Here is a 10,426-nt window from a genome sequence, read left to right on the forward strand (position 1 = left end):
TAGAGACAGAGACAGATTCTACCAGCCATAGAGACAGAGACAGATTCTACCAGCCATAGAAACAGAGACAGTTTCCCTCAGCCTTAGAGACAGAGACAGATTCTACCAGCCATAGAGACAGAGACAGTTTCCCTCAGCCTTAGAGACAGAGACAGATTCTACCAGCCATAGAAACAGAGACAGGTTCCCTCAGCCTTAGAGACAGAGACAGATTCTACCAGCCATAGAGACAGAGACAGATTCTACCAGCCATAGAAACAGAGACAGTTTCCCTCAGCCTTAGAGACAGAGACAGATTCTACCAGCCATAGAGACAGAGACAGATTCTACCAGCCACAGAGACAGAGACAGGTTCCCTCAGCCTTAGGCCTTAGAAACAGAGACAGACTGGGGGATGAGGAGACAAAGAGGGGGATGCGGAGACAAAGAGGGGGATGAGGAGACAAAGAGGGGGATGCGGAGACAAAGAGGGGATGAGGAGACAAAGAGAGGGATGCGGAGACAAAGAGGGGGATGTGGAGACAAAGAGGGGGATGCGGAGACAAAGAGAGGGATGCGGAGACAAAGAGGATGATGCGGAGACAAAGAGGATGATGCGGAGACAAAGAGGGGGGTGAGGAGACAAAGAGGGGGATGAGGAGACAAAGAGGGGGACGAGGAGTCAAAGAGGGGGATGAGGAGACAAGAGGGGGATGAGGAGACAAAGAGGGGATGCGGAGACGAAGAGGGGATGAGGAGAGGAAGAGGGGGATGAGGAGATGAAGAGGGGGATGCGGAGAGGAAGAGGGGATGAGGAGACAAGAGGTGGATGAGGAGACAAAGAGGTGGATGAGGAGAAGAGGTGGATGAGGAGATGAAGAGGTGGATGAGGAGATGAAGAGGGGGAAAAAGAGATGAAGAGGGGGTTGAGGAGATGAAGAGGGGGAAATAAAGAGGGGGAGAAGGAGATGAAGAGAGGGAAATGAAGAGGGGGAGGAGGAGATGAAGAGGGGGAGATAAAGAGGGGGGAGGAGATGAAGAGGGGGAGATAAAGAGGAGGAGGAGGAGATGAAGAGAGGGAGATGAAGAGGGGGAGGAGTAGATGAAGAGAGGGAGATGAAGAGGGGGAGGAGGAGATGAAGAGTGGGAGATGAAGAGGGGGAGGAGGATATGAAGAGGGGAAGGAGGAGATGAAGAGGGGAAGGAGGAGATGAAGAGGGGGAGGAGGAGATGAAGAGGGGAAGGAGGAGATGAAGAGGGGGAGGAGGAGATGAAGAGGGGAAGGAGGAGATAAAGAGGTGGATGAGGAGATGAAGAGGTGGAGGAGGAGATGAAGAGGGGAAGGAGGAGATGAAGAGGGGGAGGAGGAGACAAAGAGGTGGATGAGGAGAAGAAGAGGTGGATGAGGAGATGAATAGGTGGATGAGGAGATGAAGAGGGGGAAAAGAGATGAAGAGTGGGTTGAGGAAATGAAGAGGGGGAAATAAAGAGGGGGAGAAGGAGATGAAGAGAGGGAAATGAAGAGGGGGAGGAGGAGAAGAAGAGGGGGAGATAAAGAGAGGGGGAGGGAGATGAAGAGGGGAGATAAAGAGGAGGAGGAGATGAAGAGAGGGAGATGAAGAGGGGGAGGAGTAGATGAAGAGAGGGAGATGAAGAGGGGGAGGAGGAGATGAAGAGAGGGAGATGAAGAGGGGGAGGAGGATATGAGGAGGGGAAGGAGGAGATGAAGAGGTGGATGAGTAGATGAAGAGGGGGAGGAGGAGATGAAGAGGGGGAGGAGGAGATGAAGAGGGGAAGGAGGAGATGAAGAGGGGGAGGAGGAGATTAAGAGGGGAAGGAGGAGATGAATAGGGGGAGGAGGAGATGAAGAGGGGGAGGAGGAGATGAAGAGGGGAAGGAGGAGATGAATAGGGGGAGGAGGAGATGAAGAGGCGAAGGAGGAGACAAAGAGGGGGATGCGGAGACAAAAAGGGGGATGAGGAGACAAAGAGGGGGATGCGGAGACAAAGAGGGGGATGCGGAGATGAAGAGGGGGATGCGGAGAGGAAGAGGGGGATGAGGAGACAAGAGGGGGATGAGGAGACAAAGAGCTGGATGAGGAGAAGAAGAGGTGGATGAGGAGATGAAGAGGTGGATGAGGAGATGAAGAGGGGGAAAAAGAGATGAAGAGGGGGAGGAGGAGATGAAGAGGGGGAGGAGGAGATGAAGAGGGGGAGATAAAGAGAGGAGGAGGAGATGAAGAGGGGGAGATAAAGGGAGGAGGAGGAGATGAAGAGAGGGAGATGAAGAGGGGGAGGAGTAGATGAAGAGAGGGAGATGAAGAGGGGGCGGAGGAGATGAAGAGTGGGAGATGAAGAGGGGGAGGAGGAGATGAAGAGGGGAGATAAAGAGAGGGGGAGGAGATGAAGAGGGGGAGGAGGAGATGAAGAGGGGGAGGAGGAGATGAAGAGGGGAAGGAGGAGATGAAGAGGGGAGGAGGAGATGAAGAGGGGAAGGAGGAGATGAAGAGGTGGATGAGGAGATGAAGAGGTGGAGGAGGAGATGAAGAGGGGAAGGAGGAGATGATGAGGGGAGGAGGAGATGAAGAGGTGAAGGAGGAGATGAAGAGGGGGAGGAGGAGATGAAGAGGGGAAGGAGGAGATGAAGAGGGGGAGGAGATGAAGAGGGGGAGAGGAGGAAGAGGAGGAGATGAAGAGGGGGAGGAGGAGATGAAGAGGGGGAGGAGGAGATGAAGAGGGGGAGGAGGAGAAGAAGAGGGGGAGGAGGAGATGAGAGAGGGGAAGGAGGCGATGAAGAGGGGAAGGAGGAGATGAAGAGGGGGAGAAGGAGATGAAGAGGGGAGGAGGAGATGAAGAGGGGAAGGAGGAGATGAAGATGGGGAGAAGGAGATGAAGAAGGGGAGGAGGAGTTGAAGAGGGGGAGAAGGAGATGAAGAGGGGGAGGAGGAGATGAAGAGGGGAAGGAGGAGATGAAGAGGGGGAGGAGGAGATGAAGAGGGGGAGGAGGAGATGAAGAGGGGGATGAAGAAAGGAAAGAGATTCATGTAAATAAAAAGCTGTGTGTTATCTATATAGAGAGTGTTAAGTTGCTCCAGTGCTCCTCACGTCACCACATGTAAAAACTCTGGGCGCCGCTGACTACCAGCAGGCATTGGGGCTGAGTGACACAGACGGAGCAGGTCATCTGTCAGACACGTGCCCCTGAGTGTGTATGTACAGAAGGACTGTGTATGTGTGTGTGTGTGTGTCTCTGCATGTGCGTGTCTATAAGTGTGTGTTTGTGACAGACACCCTCCGGGGCTGACAGTTAGACAGGCGGAACACCATTAGTTCAGAGTCCTACACTCATCGCTCAGCCTGCTCCTCCCAAGGGGCCGAGGAGGAGTCAAGAGGTTGTCATAGTGACTGTTCCTCCTGGGTACACAACTCACAACACTTCTAGACCAGGAGCCCTGGGGGCGGAGCTCCAATGGCCTCTGACCTATCACATCCTGTCAAGGTCTTGTGGATGGGCTTTAGGGGGATGAGGGGATGAAGAGGGGATGTTCCATATTGTAAATTTAGCTGATCCTCTATTAGCTTCATGTTGTCCTACCAGAAGCAGAGTGACTTACAGGGCTGAGACGCTTGGCTTTGGTTGGTCATCAGGATATGTGTGTTGTGAGGGTAAAGACACGCTGTAATACACAAGAGAGTGGAACACTGTGTCCTGATACTATGTCAGCTGGATATACTATGTCATGGCCTGCTGACCTATCTACATCTGTCTGAGGCTTTAGGGGGATGAGGGATGATCTCCTGATACTATGTCAGCTGGCTTAATGGAACTCTGTCTGTCTCAGATACTATGTCAGCTGGCTTAATGGAACTCTGTCTCCTGATACTATGTCAGCTGGCTTAATGGAACTCTGTCTGTCTCCTGATACTATGTCAGCTGGCTTAATGGAACTCTGTCTCTCCTGATACTATGTCAGCTGGCTTAATGGAACTCTGTCTCCTGATACTATGTCAGCTGGCTTAATGGAACTCTGTCTGTCTCCTGATACTATGTCAGCTGGCTTAATGGAACTCTGTCTCCTGATACTATGTCAGCTGGCTTAATGGAACTCTGTCTGTCTCCTGATACTATGTCAGCTGGCTTAATGGAACTCTGTCTCCTGATACTATGTCAGCTGGCTTAATGGAACTCTGTCTGTCTCCTGATACTATGTCAGCTGGCTTAATGGAACTCTGTCTGTCTCCTGATACTATGTCAGCTGGCTTAATGGAACTCTGTCTGTCTCCTGATACTATGTCAGCTGGCTTAATGGAACTCTGTCTGTCAGCTGGCTTAATGGAACTCTGTCTCCTGATACTATGTCAGCTGGCTTAATGGAACTCTGTCTCCTGATACTATGTCAGCTGGCTTAATGGAACTCTGTCTGTCTCCTGATACTATGTCAGCTGGCTTAATGGAACTCTGTCTCCTGATACTATGTCAGCTGGCTTAATGGAACTCTGTCTGTCTCCTGATACTATGTCAGCTGGCTTAATGGAACTCTGTCTGTCTCCTGATACTATGTCAGCTGGCTTAATGGAACTCTGTCTGTCTCCTGATACTATGTCAGCTGGCTTAATGGAACTCTGTCTCCTGATACTATGTCAGCTGGCTTAATGGAACTCTGTCTCCTGATACTATGTCAGCTGGCTTAATGGAACTCTGTCTGTCCTGATACTATGTCAGCTGGCTTAATGGATACTCTGTCTGTCTCCTGATACTATGTCAGCTGGCTTAATGGAACTCTGTCTGTCTCTGATACTATGTCAGCTGGCTTAATGGAACTCTGTCTCCTGATACTATGTCAGCTGGCTTAATGGAACTCTGTCTCCTGATACTATGTCAGCTGGCTTAATGGAACTCTGTCTGTCTCCTGATACTATGTCAGCTGGCTTAATGGAACTCTGTCTCCTGATACTATGTCAGCTGGCTTAATGGAACTCTGTCTCCTGGCTTATACTACGTCAGCTGGCTTAATGGAACTCTGTCTGTCTCCTGATACTATGTCAGCTGGCTTAATGGAACTCTGTCTCCTGATACTATGTCAGCTGGCTTAATGGAACTCTGTCTGTCTCCTGATACTATGTCAGCTGGCTTAATGGAACTCTGTCTGTCTCCTGATACTATGTCAGCTGGCTTAATGGAACTCTGTCTGTCTCCTGATACTATGTCAGCTGGCTTAATGGAACTCTGTCTCCTGATACTATGTCAGCTGGCTTAATGGAACTCTGTCTCCTGATACTATGTCAGCTGGCTTAATGGAACTCTGTCTGTCTCCTGATACTATGTCAGCTGGCTTAATGGAACTCTGTCTGTCTCCTGATACTATGTCAGCTGGCTTAATGGAACTCTGTCTCCTGATACTATGTCAGCTGGCTTAATGGAACTCTGTCTTAATGGAACTCTGTCTGTCTCCTGATACTATGTCAGCTGGCTTAATGGAACTCTGTCTCCTGATACTATGTCAGCTGGCTTAATGGAACTCTGTCTCCTGATACTATGTCAGCTGGCTTAATGGAACTCTGTCTGTCTCCTGATACTATGTCAGCTGGCTTAATGGAACTCTGTCTCCTGATACTATGTCAGCTGGCTTAATGGAACTCTGTCTCCTGATACTATGTCAGCTGGCTTAATGGAACTCTGTCTCCCCGATACTATGTCAGCTGGCTTAATGGAACTCTGTCTGTCTCCTGATACTATGTCAGCTGGCTTAATGGAACTCTGTCTCCTGATACTATGTCAGCTGGCTTAATGGAACTCTGTCTCTCTGATACTATGTCAGCTGGCTTAATGGAACTCTGTCTGTCTCCTGATACTATGTCAGCTGGCTTAATGGAACTCTGTCTCCTGATACTATGTCAGCTGGCTTAATGGACTATGTCATACTGGCTTAATGGAACTCTGTCTCCTGATACTATGTCAGCTGACTTAATGGAACTCTGTCTCCTGATACTATGTCAGCTGGCTTAATGGAACTACTGTCTCCTGATACTATGTCAGCTGGCTTAATGGAACTCTGTCTCCTGATACTATGTCAGCTGACTTAATGGAACTCTGTCTCATGATACTATGTCAGCTGGCTTAATGGAACTCTGTCTGTCTCCTGATACTACGTCAGCTGGCTTAATGGAACTCTGTCTGTCTCCTGATACTATGTCAGCTGGCTTAATGGAACTCTGTCTGTCTCCTGATACTATGTCAGCTGGCTTAATGGAACTCTGTCTGTCTCCTGATACTATGTCAGCTGGCTTAATGGAACTCTGTCTGTCTCCTGATACTATGTCAGCTCTGTCTGTCTCCTGATACTATGTCAGCTGGCTTAATGGAACTCTGTCTCCTGATACTATGTCAGCTGGCTTAATGGAACTCTGTCTCCTGATACTATGTCAGCTGGCTTAATGGAACTCTGTCTGTCTCCTGATACTATGTCAGCTGGCTTAATGGAACTGTCTGTCTCCTGATACTATGTCAGCTGGCTTAATGGAACTCTGTCTGTCTCCTGATACTATGTCAGCTGACTTAATGGAACTCTGTCTCCTGATACTATGTCAGCTGACTTAATGGAACTCTGTCTCCTGATACTATGTCAGCTGGCTTAATGGAACTCTGTCTGTCTCCTGATACTATGTCAGCTGGCTGGAACTATACTATGTCAAATGGAACTCTGTCTGTCTCCTGATACTATGTCAGCTGGCTTAATGGAACTCTGTCTCCTGATACTATGTCAGCTGGCTTAATGGAACTCTGTGTCCTGATACTATGTCAGCTGGCTTAATGGAACTCTGTCTCCTGATACTATGTCAGCTGGCTTAATGGAACTCTGTCTGTCTCCTGATACTATGTCAGCTGGCTTATTGGAACTGTCTGTCTCCTGATACTATGTCAGCTGGCTTAATGGAACTCTGTCTGTCTCCTGATACTATGTCAGCTGGCTTAATGGAACTCTGTCTGTCTCCTGATACTATGTCAGCTGGCTTAATGGAACTCTGTCTGTCTCCTGATACTATGTCAGCTGGCTTAATGGAACTCTGTCTCCTGATACTATGTCAGCTGGCTTAATGGAACTCTGTCTCCTGATACTATGTCAGCTGGCTTAATGGAACTCTGTCTGTCCCTGATACTATGTCAGCTGGCTTAATGGAACTCTGTCTGTCTCCTGATACTATGTCAGCTGGCTTAATGGAACTCTGTCTGTCTCCTGATACTATGTCAGCTGGCTTAATGGAACTCTGTCTCCCTGATACTATGTCAGCTGGCTTAATGGAACTCTGTCTGTCTCCTGATACTATGTCAGCTGGCTTAATGGAACTCTGTCTCCTGATACTATGTCAGCTGGCTTAATGGAACTCTGTCTCCTGATACTATGTCAGCTGGCTTAATGGAACTGTCTGTCTCCTGATACTATGTCAGCTGACTTAATGGAACTCTGTCTCCTGATACTATGTCAGCTGGCTTAATGGAACTCTGTCTCCTGATACTATGTCAGCTGGCTTAATGGAACTCTGTCTGTCTCCTGATACTATGTCAGCTGGCTTAATGGAACTCTGTCTCCTGATACTATGTCAGCTGGCTTAATGGAACTCTGTCTGTCTCCTGATACTATGTCAGCTGGCTTAATGGAACTCTGTCTGTCTCCTGATACTATGTCAGCTGGCTTAATGGAACTCTGTCTCCTGATACTATGTCAGCTGGCTTAATGGAACTCTGTCTCTCTGATACTATGTCAGCTGGCTTAATGGAACTCTGTCTCCTGATACTATGTCAGCTGGCTTAATGGAACTCTGTCTCCTGATACTATGTCAGCTGACTTAATGGAACTCTGTCTCCTGATACTATGTCAGCTGGCTTAATGGAACTCTGTCTCCTGATACTATGTCAGCTGGCTTAATGGAACTCTGTCTGTCTCCTGATACTATGTCAGCTGGCTTAATGGAACTCTGTCTCCTGATACTATGTCAGCTGGCTTAATGGAACTCTGTCTCCTGATACTATGTCAGCTGGCTTAATGGAACTCTGTCTGTCTCCTGATACTATGTCAGCTGGCTTAATGGAACTCTGTCTCCTGATACTATGTCAGCTGGCTTAATGGAACTCTGTCTGTCTCCTGATACTATGTCAGCTGGCTTAATGGAACTCTGTCTGTCTCCTGATACTATGTCAGCTGGCTTAATGGAACTCTGTCTCCTGATACTATGTCAGCTGGCTTAATGGAACTCTGTCTGTCTCCTGATACTATGTCAGCTGGCTTAATGGAACTCTGTCTGTCTCCTGATACTATGTCAGCTGGCTTAATGGAACTCTGTCTCCTGATACTATGTCAGCTGGCTTAATGGAACTCTGTCTGTCTCCTGATACTATGTCAGCTGGCTTAATGGAACTCTGTCTCCTGATACTATGTCAGCTGGCTTAATGGAACTCTGTCTCCTGATACTATGTCAGCTGGCTTAATGGAACTCTGTCTCCTGATACTATGTCAGCTGGCTTAATGGAACTCTGTCTCCTGATACTATGTCAGCTGACTTAATGGAACTCTGTCTCCTGATACTATGTCAGCTGGCTTAATGGAACTCTGTCTGTCTCCTGATACTATGTCAGCTGGCTTAATGGAACTCTGTCTGTCTCCTGATACTATGTCAGCTGGCTTAATGGAACTCTGTCTGTCTCCTGATACTATGTCAGCTGGCTTAATGGAACTCTGTCTGTCTCCTGATACTATGTCAGCTGGCTTAATGGAACTCTGTCTCCTGATACTATGTCAGCTGGCTTAATGGAACTCTGTCTCCTGATACTATGTCAGCTGGCTTAATGGAACTCTGTCTCCTGATACTATGTCAGCTGGCTTAATGGAACTCTGTCTGTCTCCTGATACTATGTCAGCTGGCTTAATGGAACTGTCTGTCTCCTGATACTATGTCAGCTGGCTTAATGGAACTCTGTCTGTACTATGTCAGCTGATTAATGGAACTATGATCAGCTGGCTTAATGGAACTCTGTCTCCTGATACTATGTCAGCTGACTTAATGGAACTCTGTCTCCTGATACTATGTCAGCTGGCTTAATGGAACTCTGTCTGTCTCCTGATACTATGTCAGCTGGCTTAATGGAACTCTGTCTGTCTCCTGATACTATGTCAGCTGGCTTAATGGAACTCTGTCTGTCTCCTGATACTATGTCAGCTGGCTTAATGGAACTCTGTCTCCTGATACTATGTCAGCTGGCTTAATGGAACTCTGTCTCCTGATACTATGTCAGCTGGCTTAATGGAACTCTGTCTCCTGATACTCAGCTGGCTTAATGGAACTCTGTCTCCTGATACTATGTCAGCTGGCTTAATGGAACTCTGTCTGTCTCCTGATACTATGTCAGCTGGCTTAATGGAACTCTGTCTGTCTCCTGATACTATGTCAGCTGGCTTAATGGAACTCTGTCTCCTGATACTATGTCAGCTGGCTTAATGGAACTCTGTCTCCTGATACTATGTCAGCTGGCTTAATGGAACTCTGTCTGTCTCCTGATACTATGTCAGCTGGCTTAATGGAACTCTGTCTCCTGATACTCCAGCTGGCTTAATGGAACTCTGTTTGTCTCCTGATACTATGTCAGCTGGCTTAATGGAACTCTGTCTGTCTCCTGATACTATGTCAGCTGGCTTAATGGAACTCTGTCTCCTGATACTATGTCAGCTGGCTTAATGGAACTCTGTCTGTCTCCTGATACTATGTCAGCTGGCTTAATGGAACTCTGTCTCCTGATACTATGTCAGCTGGCTTAATGGAACTCTGTCTCCTGATACTATGTCAGCTGGCTTAATGGAACTCTGTCTGTCTCCTGATACTATGTCAGCTGGCTTAATGGAACTCTGTCTCCTGATACTATGTCAGCTGGATACTTAATGGAACTCTGTCTGTCTCCTGATACTATGTCAGCTGGCTTAATGGAACTCTGTCTCCTGATACTATGTCAGCTGGCTTAATGGAACTCTGTCTCCTGATACTATGTCAGCTGGCTTAATGGAACTCTGTCTGTCTCCTGATACTATGTCAGCTGGCTTAATGGAACTCTGTCTCCTGATACTATGTCAGCTGGCTTAATGGAACTCTGTCTCCTGATACTATGTCAGCTGGCTTAATGGAACTCTGTCTCCCTGATACTATGTCAGCTGGCTTAATGGAACTCTGTCTCCTGATACTATGTCAGCTGGCTTAATGGAACTCTGTCTCCTGATACTATGTCAGCTGGCTTAATGGAACTCTGTCTGTCTCCTGATACTATGTCAGCTGGCTTAATGGAACTCTGTCTCCTGATACTATGTCAGCTGGCTTAATGGAACTCTGTCTCCTGATACTATGTCAGCTGGCTTAATGGAACTCTGTCTGTCTCCTGATACTATGTCAGCTGGCTTAATGGAACT

This window comes from Oncorhynchus masou, unplaced genomic scaffold (assembly GCF_036934945.1).
Source record: "Oncorhynchus masou masou isolate Uvic2021 unplaced genomic scaffold, UVic_Omas_1.1 unplaced_scaffold_807, whole genome shotgun sequence".
Classification (NCBI taxonomy): domain Eukaryota; kingdom Metazoa; phylum Chordata; class Actinopteri; order Salmoniformes; family Salmonidae; genus Oncorhynchus; species Oncorhynchus masou.